The following is an 11,673-nucleotide window of genomic DNA, read 5'->3' as shown; positions in this document are numbered from 1 at the left end:
AAACGAAATAGATTTCAACAAAAACACACCTAAACACACATCTACTGAATTATTTACGTTTTTTTTAAATTTTTCTTTTGTGATCAGAATTTCTCAAAACGTGGAGAGATTTACAGAAAAAACCCGAAAGTTTAAATTTGACACGATTTCAATACTTTTTCGTGTTACGTACATCATAAGCCAAGAAAATAAAAAATAAACGATTTTATTATAAATTTTATAGTAATAAATCGGCAAAAATTTTTATCATTCGTTTGTAGTTTACGGTTACGCCACCGGGGGGCAGCTCGTGGTTTTTTTTAGGATATTTTCGGCTTCTCGTCCGGCAACACTGCTGCTCGTTTAAACGACGTTCTCGTAATCGCTACTATTGTTTATTTCTAAGCATTTCAAAGTGTTCGAAAGGAAAGAAAAGGTTAGTAAATTCGTGAGTTGTTTGATGTACGTAATAAATAATAAGCACAGTTCCACAAAGAAGTAAAATTGGTTAATTTCTTCTGTTATTGACCCAAGTGACGTCCAAGTATTCATTCGGGTTTTATTCCAGATACGTATACTGTCATGGCGGCTCATCTCTGATTCCAGCAAACAAAAGAAAACAGTGGGGACGCACGTTCTAACCTAACCTACTAATTCTAATAATTTGGTTAGTAATAATTACGCTAATTTATTAGAATTGGTTAAGTTAGGTTAGAACGTGCGTCCCCACTGTTTCTTTTGTTTGCTGGAATCAGAGATGATTCGCCATGACGGTATACGTACCTGGAATTTAACCGTAATTTGTATTTTATCAACTTTAAGTGAAGTCGTCCTTATAAACTAAGAGATATTATCACTTTTATCCTTCCAATCTTTGTTTTACAAATATCCTATGGTTTATTTATGTGCACTTATTATATAATATTTGACAAATTGTTATATGTATATTGATGTGTGGCCGGGAATGTATGAAAACATAAATGTATAAGGATTTAATAATAGGTATAAGCTTATATACATTGGTACCTCAGGATACGAAATTAATCCGTTCCGAAACTGAGATCGTATCATGAAAATGTCGTAAGGTGAATCATTTTTTTTCATACGATTACATGTAAAACCAAATAATTCGTTCCAACACGAAAAACACACTCAAATTAAAGCTAAGTTGTACATTAAAAAATAACTATAGTAAGGAAAACACTGAAAAATGCATTTTGTAGTTGTAAATGTATAAATAACCATAATAGAATAATAATTGATTTAAAAAAATGTAGTTTTCTTTGCACTTTACCTTTGAGGATAGACCACAGTGGAGGTGTAAACTGGTGGCGGAAGAGAGGGAGAAGGTAAATGATACTAAAACTTAACTTACATAACATAATGTAACAATAACTTAGAAAAGATTAAAAAAATTAGTGTTGTTTTATATATTTTTTTTAATTTTTATTCACTGCTTTTTGTTTTCTTTCCTTCACTTCCACCAGCACTGTCACTGGATAGAGGTCACTTGGTAAAATATCTATGCAAAGAAGTTTTGCTTTGCCTACTTTTTAAAATGTTTCTAAAATGACTTAGGCAAATGTCATTACTCCGAGCAGCAATACGGCCAGTGTGAACCTTTTCGGGATGTTCCTTTTCAATAAAATCAGTCACTTTCTGATAATACCTCGAGATTTCCTTTATTGAGCAAGATCCTTCCATGACGAAGCAAACACGCGGATTGAGACCCATGAACAGAAGTGAATAAAAAATGGCGCTGCGAACTAATGTAATGTCGTATGGTGAGTTTTTGTTCGTATTGTGGAGCAAAAATATGTTCGAATTTCGTGTCATATCCTGAAAATTTCGTATGCTGGGGCGTTCGTATCCTGAGGTACCACTGTAGTTCAACAGGTTATGACAGCATACTCAAATGCAATTTACCTTATCCATTTTTAAGAACCTTATGTAGATGACTGAAAACATTAAAAATTGAAAGTGGAATAGTGTACAAAGTGTTTGATTTTTTTAAAAATAAAAGTTGATGCTTTTCTTTATCTGTCTCCATAACAATGTTTTAATTTTGAATGAAATATCACTAACTCCAAGCACTGATTATGACACAAGTACTAATACATGATGGAGATGTAACTTTACCAAATCATAGAGGTTTGGCTACTTATTCACTAGTCTTTAAGTCATATATTTACAAGGTGGAAACAAACTGTTGCATACTTTTACACTAGCAACTCAACAGATGGTTGTTTTAAAAAATATAATTCTTGATATAATTAAATATAGTGAACATGTGGGATTAATTGTCAATGCTATAACATCTGCCTGATTTATACATCCATATCAATGTGAAAAGCCTTTGGCATTGTTAGTGGAAAATTTAGTAAATGTGTGTATTATATCCTACATCTTCCATCATTCTGATTAAACACTGAATCAGCAATAAACTCAATTGTATCTTTTTAAAAATATTTTTGTAATGATATAACTACATACTGTAGATATTTTATGCAATTTTGAAGTTTGCAAAAAAATCAAATTTTTATATTTGTTCAAATCTTTATTATTTATATTTCTACACAAATAAAAATTATATAAAAGATAATAAATTAAATAAACTATAATTTCTTTTATAATTTTAAAAATAAATGACATTAGTTTACCTGATGAATAGGTGAGAGGACACAATACTTTTGCTCTCAGAGAAGTTTCATATAATTTTGTCACGTTTATTCAATCTATTTTTAGAACATAACACAAAACAACTTTAATTATTAACATTCAGGATATTAAAAACAAAATCAAAATTGGTTTGGTTTGTCATTCATGGTGTTGGGTAAATGTTCATCATAAACAAATTCAAAAATTATTAAATAGTATATTAAACTAGCTGTTACCTGCTTATAGTATATTAGGCTTTGCTCGTGCGGATTTTGCAAGCAAACCCTATTTACATTCAATATTTCAACAACCATAGTAATTGTTACATAACACCTACCGCTGAGAATGATGAGAATTGCTGAGATTCAAACGAACTGTTTTTAATTTGATAAATTTTCTGGAACATTTACAATCATTCTATAATAGACCAAATATGCAAAAAGAAATTCAAATTTAAAACGGTTCGAACATTTGGTTAAAAAATCGAATTATATTGATATAAAAAATATTTATAACAATGTCTGAAATGTTATCAATTTAATACCCCTAAGTACTCAATGAAGGCTAAACATAATTAAAAACAAAAAAATTGCATCTAAAATAGTACAGTAGAAGCCATTCTTCAGGTTAAGCCTTAATGCTCTCCCTCTCCCCCGCGGGGGAATTTCGAAAAATCCCTTCTTAGTGTGCGTTTTCATGATGTACTCTGTGTACCAAATTTCATTTCTAGATTCTGGAACTTTCTAGAAAAAACTGAAACATTCTCATTGAAGCGTCACACATTTTCGAAGTCAACCACTTTCAAACCCCCATATCTCTCACACCTTTATAGCTATCGAGATGCAACCACCATAGTGCATGATGGGAGACTTGGGGCTACTACCACACACAAACACCATTCATAATTATTATGCCTTTTTGTCCTTTTTTTATAACTCTATTTAAAATTTATTTTGTATTACTAGTACATTCTATATATTAACAGGACTTATTATAGTGGAATTATGGATGCAGATATTTAGTCTTACAGTTCAAAACACCATTCATGTTCGATGTGTAGTTTTGGCTGCAGAGTGTTGTATAGGCACAAACACATCCATTTATATATATATATAAATAAACAAATAATAGTAAAAATAAATGTTGTTTTCAATTTTTAGAATTTTCTTCTGCCCAAATTTTCATTTAAATAATGATAAATTATTTCTGTTTCCCCCATATGTGACTGCAACTAAATAAGCAGTTTGGAAAAGATGTGGCTGCAGCTATTCGTATGACCACTCTCTCATTATAGGCTCTCTAGCTACTTATGGCATGTACAAGAATTTTTGGTGGCATGGCCTAGAAAATGACAAAGTACTGAAAAAGTTTCATTAATTAATTAATGAAATCAATTTATTAAAAATATTTCATTATAGGCTCTCTAGCTACTTATGGCATGTACAAGAATTTTTGGTGGCATGGCCTAGAAAATGTTAAAGTACTGAAAAAGTTTCATTATCATTCTATAGACTGTGCCACAAAAAATATGTTACCAACCACTGGCCTAACTCATGGGCTCTTTTTGGACTGTGTTTGTGTAATTAGTAGACTGATATTCCTATGGCTATTTGGAACTCANTCTGTCTAGAAATGGGAACCACCATTTATTCACTTCTTGTGTTCCAGAATACAAATATTTAACGACCTAACCTTTTAATTTATATTTATTTATATTTTAATATTTATAATAATATAATTTATGAGACAAATTAAAATTTGGTTATAATAACTGAAAGTTGGAATGAACTTCCAGACTGATTTTCATGTATGATGGAAGTCTCCTTCGCTCTTTTAACTGTTTTTGGTACAATGTACAGTACTACTGTGAGCAAACATTCAAAATGATGAAATAAACAAATTCTATATGGATTTATAACATAACTAAAGAAAATTCAGAAATGTGCATAAAGTTAAAAAAAAAAGTTCAAACTATGAACTAAATATTGATCTGTTAGCTTCAAAATTTGAACCTCAAGGGAATCTGTAATGTTTAAATATTGAAATTTTTAATTATTTTTATTATAGTGATTAACTGTAGTGTGTTGTTAAAGTCAAATAGTTTTCTTAATGTAGTTTTACTAGTTTGATTTCAGTGGCACAGAGAGTGCCCAATACTTGAAACAATTTTATGTGGCACTCCAGTGTGTGAGGTTACCAACCACTGCCTTACACTGTTATTCAGTTCAGAAGATATTGTATAAATAGTCTTTTCTCCCCCATTGTTTTTTTTATTTATGAATAACTTATAAAATAAAACAAATGAAATACTTAATTAATAAAAACGTAATTATAAGTAGTCTGCTGGTGTACTAAGTAACGAAGGTGTATTTGTGTTAAATGTTTTTAGCATTTTTGAGAAGCAAGTTTCAAGTTGTTGAATTTTCATGAGAGATTCCAAAATAAAATATCCTATGAAAATTTAAGATTCAAAACTACAGTAAAACATAATGAAATAACCTTGTATTTTCAACCCAATGCAGTTTGGGTGGTAAATGAATGAAAAAAATTTCTCTACATTTTTGTTTTTATTTAAAACAATAATGTTATTGTCATTATCATCATAATTATAAATAAGTACATGTGAATGCAGATACACCACCTAAATGTTGCTATAGATTGGCTGAAAGAAAGCCACTAATATTCATAATTTGTATATTAAACAACCCAAAATCCTATACATATATATATCTCACATAGCCAAACAAACAGCTAACAGCTACCTCTTGTAGAAAATTACTTGGTATATAAATTTGCTAATTTTTAATAATTAATACATAGTCAAACAATCACCTTAAATACTTAGTATCTATTCATAATTTGTATAACAACCAGACTGAGATACTAAAAGAATATTTCTTGGTCTGGACACAAAATACCTGATTTCCTATGTAAGGCAGTAGTATCCAGTGATTAAAATCACACTTTAATCAACAAATGTTCCTTCACTTCACAGTTGGGAACACCAAGTGAAGTGGCGGAAATGAAAAACCCATCATGGTATATTCTTTTGGTTTTTAAAAAAAAGCAGACAAAATATGTTCAGTATGTTATCTTAAGTATGGATTTCTGTTTATAAAGACAAAAGGTTAAACAAACAATTTCTGGGATCACCCAGGCTTTTTTATAGCAATCATCAACCCATTCACTAAAACAAAGTTTTTCACCAGATTACTTTTTACTTACTGTAATTCTTTGTACAAACCTGAAATGAAAGAACAACCAACAATATAAAAAAATGCAGAGTTTTTATGACTGAGTTTCTCAAGCAACTTTATTTTTGTTTATTAATGGTAAAATTGTATCAGACCAAGACCAATTCATGTTATATGATACTCTTTCTCACAGAGTGATTCTTTTCCCTGGAATGCTCTCTAGCTATTCACCACTTCAATCACAAAATGAATATAATTTTCGCAAATTGAAAATTTTGCAATAGGCAGTGGGACCCCCACATTTAAAACCAAATCATCTACACTAAAACAAATGAGTCATACGATAATTAATTGTTACTGATCAATGGCATATATATCATAATGCATTAAAAACAATAGTTTGTATCACAATTGTTCATATTTGCAAGATCTTCACAGACATCACAATTTTACTAAAGCAAGCATCCAGCAAGGGATGGATGGATACAAATTTACAATTTCTTACTTAGCAAAATGCATAATATTAATTCTTATCTAGTAAGGTCTATCCTTGAAAACAATGACACTAACTTACAGTATATTATAATATTCCCACATACACTAACAAAACAATTCCTGCAAATAGATCTAGACCTGAATGACTGTCAGGAAAGTATTTTTTTTTTATTCAAAATAAATGTGCAAATTCTCGTAATATAAACAATATAAAACAGAATAATAAGAAAAAAAAATCCTGTAATATTTTATGATATTCTATATATTTAATCTATGCAGCAGGCAGTTGAAGTAATTCCCAATGCAATAATGCAACTTGGTTAACATTCTCAATTAGATAAGGTAAGTAAATTTTTTGATAATTAGGAACCCACAAACATTCCAGATCTCAGACCATCAGATGGCATAATTATTGATTTACTTATGATTGATTGATTTCTTACTAAACACACTGAGAAAAATTGAGATTTTTGAATGTGAAAATGAGTATTTTGAATTGTTGGATTGTTCATTTTAGATAGAAAAAGGTTGCCTATCCTGGCTTATACAGTTAAACCAATTTATATATACAATTAATTTTCATTCTTATAAGCCAGAATAATACTTTGACTTAAACATACTTTCAACGCATTGACCATTTTCCTTTTTACGATCAAAGAAAGCATCGCACACTTCACAAGTGCCACTCGACATAATCTTCATCAGAAAAAGCAACAATAATTAAAATAAAGCAGGAAAGTATGTGATGCTATAACTAGGTAACATTGCCGTATAGGTCGGCCCACAAATTTTTAAATGGACGTAAACCCACAACATTCAAACTACACAGTTCTAACACATCACACAATATATATCTCTAGTTTATGGCATTTCAAACAGCAATGACAAAATAAATGTCAAACACAATCTTCATTCGCACGTCAATAAGAAGTATTTAAGACCAACTCGTTACCTTTTATAATTATATTCCGGAAATGAAAGTACAACTTTCTCACCAGATACAAACAATAGAATCCGGACAATTTCTTTGGGAAATTTTACCCCGAAACTCAAATCATACCAAGTGGGTAGGTACTACATTCAATTTTAGTCATTTGACACTTTTGGTATATTTTTATATTGGTAATAAGGATTTTCAATCTCGGATCAAATTCTTAATATTAATCCGAATACAATGAAATATTTTTAAAATATTTTTGAATAATCTGAAACACTGTTGTATGTCATAAATGCATATTGATAAACTTCCATAACATCGATCTGAAATCAAATCTTTACAATTCTCTCAATTGTAAATCGTTAAAGACTATTTAATAGTAAAAATCTCTCCTTTTTTTCGTATGTTCGGCGATTTTCAATTGGCTAATACTATCAAAGGTTCATTCAATAAGATTGCTCGATATTTATCATTTACATATCTCCTTTTATAAACTAAATTAACAATAATCCAATTTTTAAGTTAAAATATATCTCGCTTATTAAAGAAAAATTCGATATTATTTTTAATTTAAAAAATACTTACCAGCATTTTTAAGAAAGGTTGTCTTTTGAAACTCACAATTTTGATACTGCTTCCCTTCCTTAACTTTTGTACGCATTGCCCTCTGGTGAGTAAATTCGAGTTTTTATCAACCGTGCTTTGGGGGGGATCTGGCAACGGCTCTTGTTTGACTTTCTTGGCATCTGAACTGGGATTAAGGAGACCGGGAAGTCCGATAATTTTCAGTTTTACTACAGTATAAAATGTAATTAATAACGAATGCATAAAAGGAGTGATTTTCTTGAATTATTATAAAAACGTGTATTTAAAATAATATTTAAGAATAAAAAAAGACAGTAAGAGACGTTAGCTCAAAGATAAAATTGTGTTTGCATCAACTGTCGTGAGATTTTATTTAAGAATAGTTTTTATAATAGTTAATAATAAAAAAAGGCAAATGGCTTAATTTGAAAAACAATTTTAAAAATGTTGTAAATGCCAACGATCTTATTCAATATACGAATATCCCTCTATTTTTCCTCCCTTTCGCCCTTCAATCACAAAAGTTTAATGGCATCAATGCTCATATAGAAATTATCCTGCAGTTTCGAAATCTTTGGTTCCTTCAGCCTTAGGATATAGACTAATATAAATACATGTCGAATTTCACACGATTTTTTTTTTTCTTTTACATTTTTCGGTTCCTGAACTGTCAAAACGTCAGGAAATGCAAAAATTCCGTGAGTCAAAATTTGAACAATCACCGTACTTTCCCTGTTATATTCTATGACAGTCGCGAAAGTAAAATTTTTAATAATGTATTTAATATTCACATTTATTTAGAAATTATTACGAATGAAGGGCATTTCATGTTAATCGTTGCAATATTGTCTTTGTTGTATTTACAATATTCGTAGTACGCTAATGATGACTACCTTCTCTGATAGATGTCTTCACTTACGTTCGAACACGGGTACCTAAATTGATAAATATAATTAAAATGTCCTATGTTTTCAATAAAAAGCATGAAGCTTTACGCTCGATTTACACGAAGCGTGAGCGCCCGACATCTATCGCGCCGAATTGTCACTCGCGACTAAAACTCTTCGTGTGAACGATATCTGGCGACACACATCTGTATATGCGCGATGAATTTTTACCCTTGCAATTGCGAAACACATTAATAGGCTTAAAGCATTACTTGGCGTGTACAATATGACGTGTGCGTTTTAAAATTTCGGATATTCCGGGAGTCCGTTTGGATATGTCGGGCCCCATCCCTCACCACCCGGCCGCCCTATTGTGGGTCAGTCAAAACCCATAATGGGCTTGCTAAAAGAGGCCTTCTTAGTACCCACAAGGCAGAAAGAGTTAAAAAAAGAATAGATTACATAAACGAAGACTTTATTGAAATATTGTATAGGCCTTTTAATACATTTACGATTAAGTATAATTTTTTAAATTAAACTTATGTATTTTAATATAAATAGAATCTGTTTAAAATTTCAGAGAACTTTAATAGATGTAAAAAATGTAGTCTAAACAAAATCGATTAAGCAGTTTCGGATTTACAAATTAAACAACTGCCTTTAATATTGAAGGGGTTGTTTTTTTTTTGACATTTCCAAATTGTAATTTGAAACACCAGTTAAAATAAATGATTATTAAAATTTTTAAAAATAACATCTAAAAGTTCCAGCAACGAGTTGCTTAACTTTCCCGGCAACGTTTAAAACTGTATGTAGCGTCATCCTTTATAATATTTTATTTAAAAATTCTTCTTATATTTTTAATTATTATAAATTAGCAAAAAGCTTAATTTTGAGGGTAAGATAGGTTTTATAAAAAAAGTTGTAAATGCTAATAACGAGGAAAATCATCATTAAGTTCGATCCTATTCGAGTTATGAACAACACGACCCTTCTTTATCAGCCCACCCCCTCGACTCTTAGCCACCAAAATTTAATAGCATCAATCATCATAATGCACAGACCTCCGGCAAAATTTCAGAAAATTTCGACAAAAAGCACGGGAGTTATTAAGCCTCAAAGAGGGTGAACAAAATCATGCCCCACAACACACTAACATCTGTACATACAGAAAAAACCTCGATTTTTTTTTTCGACGTTTTAAGGTCCAAAAATGTAAAAATCTTGGGGGTCATACTTTTCCTCTATTATAGACTATATAACAATCGGGAAAGTAAAGATTATTAAATAATTATACCCAAAATCTTAAAAATAAATGAATTTATATGACGATTTTTAAAAACTAGCTGGGAGAAACTAAAGATTTTCAGAAGTGTCATAAAAATCATCTTTAATTTTTTTAAAAATCAGTTAACTTATATATCAAGTTTCAAAATTTAAATCGGGAGATATTTAAGTGCAGTGACGTATACAAGCAAAGGGCTACAAGGGCTTAAACCCGCACCTCGGCACAAAAATAAATAAATTTATTTGTTTGAACTTAAAAACGTTGTCTATAAAGATTTTTGATGGCAAATATGTTTTATTGAACCATCGGCAATACAATCGTCGTGCACGTGATAACAAAGGTTCAATTTTTAGCCCATAAATTTTTACAACATATTTTTAATTTTTGACATACAATATTTTTAATTTTTGCTACTTCTGAATTGACGTTAGATGTAGCAGTTGTTTATTGCTATGAATCTTACAAGGTTAGATATATTTGTATACAATTCTGTAATTTGATAAATACAGTGGGTGATCGGTTAACGGACATAATCCGTTGCAAGACTTTGTTCGCTATCCGAATTGTTCGTTAACCGATTATCAATTTGCCATAGGTTTGTATGGGAATTTGATTACAGTAGAATCCCTCTAATCAGTCATCTTTTGGACTGGGGGTATGGTCGGAACGCAAAAAAGGTCGGATTATCAGAAAAAAGTAAAATAAACAATCTTCCCTTTGTCCAGTCTTTGTAGCACTGCTAATTTTTCATTTAATGAAAGAGTAACGTGTTTACGTTTCACTCCTGACATGTTGAAAACACACACAAAACTGTACACGTACACACAATGTAAAACATATACTGTAACGAATACAGAAGAACGCCCGGACGGTGAGTCACTGACGAGTCAGGACAAGTTTCTCGACTCCGACCACGGTCGGATTAACCGGAGTGACGGACTAGAGGGGTTCTACTGTAATTCGTTCTGGAGACCCCCAAAAATAAAAAATATATACTTTCTTACTACGTTTATTTATATGTAATAATAAAAATACATACATACACAATCTTGATTTTTATTAGTCATGTTTTTTCCGTTTGAAAGAATTAAAGAATCTGTCTAATGTCGATTGCTTTTCTCTCTTCTTCAAGATTTTTCATACGTAATTAATAGCATTGTAATTGTAGAAATCCCCAAGCCTTAACCTGGTTTGGATGCCATTCTAAGACCGTTGTTCTGACATCCTTCCACTTCTTCAAAGGATCTTTAATAACAGATATCGGCATTAATCCTCTTGTGAGAGTAGCCGGGGGTACTAATCCGCTAGGATTGTTAGTACCACTTAATCGGCACAGATTATCCGAAATCTGTTCTCTAAGTTTCGGATTACGAGATCCGATCTTAAATATTCATAGGAGGGCTGTAATATTCAGCTTTATGAGGATTAAAGACTGTGTAGTCTCTATCCAAATTGTCAGGTTCCCGACACCAGTTAATCGAATTTGGATACGCGGATTAACACGCGTAGGATGCATGCAAAATGATGGTCGATCTAAAAGACGGCAGAGACATTTCTTAACAAATGAACAAATATTTAATAAAACTAAATAGATAAATTCATACAACAATCTAATATTCTAATACTAAAACTAAACCTATGCTTATTCTA

General features: G+C 30.9%; 1 protein-coding gene across 1 annotated transcript in view; it reads right to left on the bottom strand.

The window, feature by feature from the left end:
• LOC111640327 (serine/arginine repetitive matrix protein 1-like) overlaps window positions 1-7,917 on the bottom strand; it is a 123,334-nt gene extending 115,417 nt beyond the window's left edge. Inside the window, exon 1 of the mRNA XM_023386341.1 lies at window positions 7,849-7,917. The gene's annotated coding sequence lies outside the window, so the exon portion shown is untranslated. The remainder of the gene's footprint in view (window positions 1-7,848) is intronic.
• Between the last annotated feature and the right edge of the window lie 3,756 nt (window positions 7,918-11,673).

This window comes from Centruroides sculpturatus, unplaced genomic scaffold, assembly GCF_000671375.1.
Source record: "Centruroides sculpturatus isolate CEXI.00-Female unplaced genomic scaffold, Cexi_2.0 scaffold1313, whole genome shotgun sequence".
NCBI classification, from domain to species: Eukaryota; Metazoa; Arthropoda; class Arachnida; order Scorpiones; family Buthidae; genus Centruroides; species Centruroides sculpturatus.
This window is presented reverse-complemented; position numbering and strand designations above follow the sequence as displayed.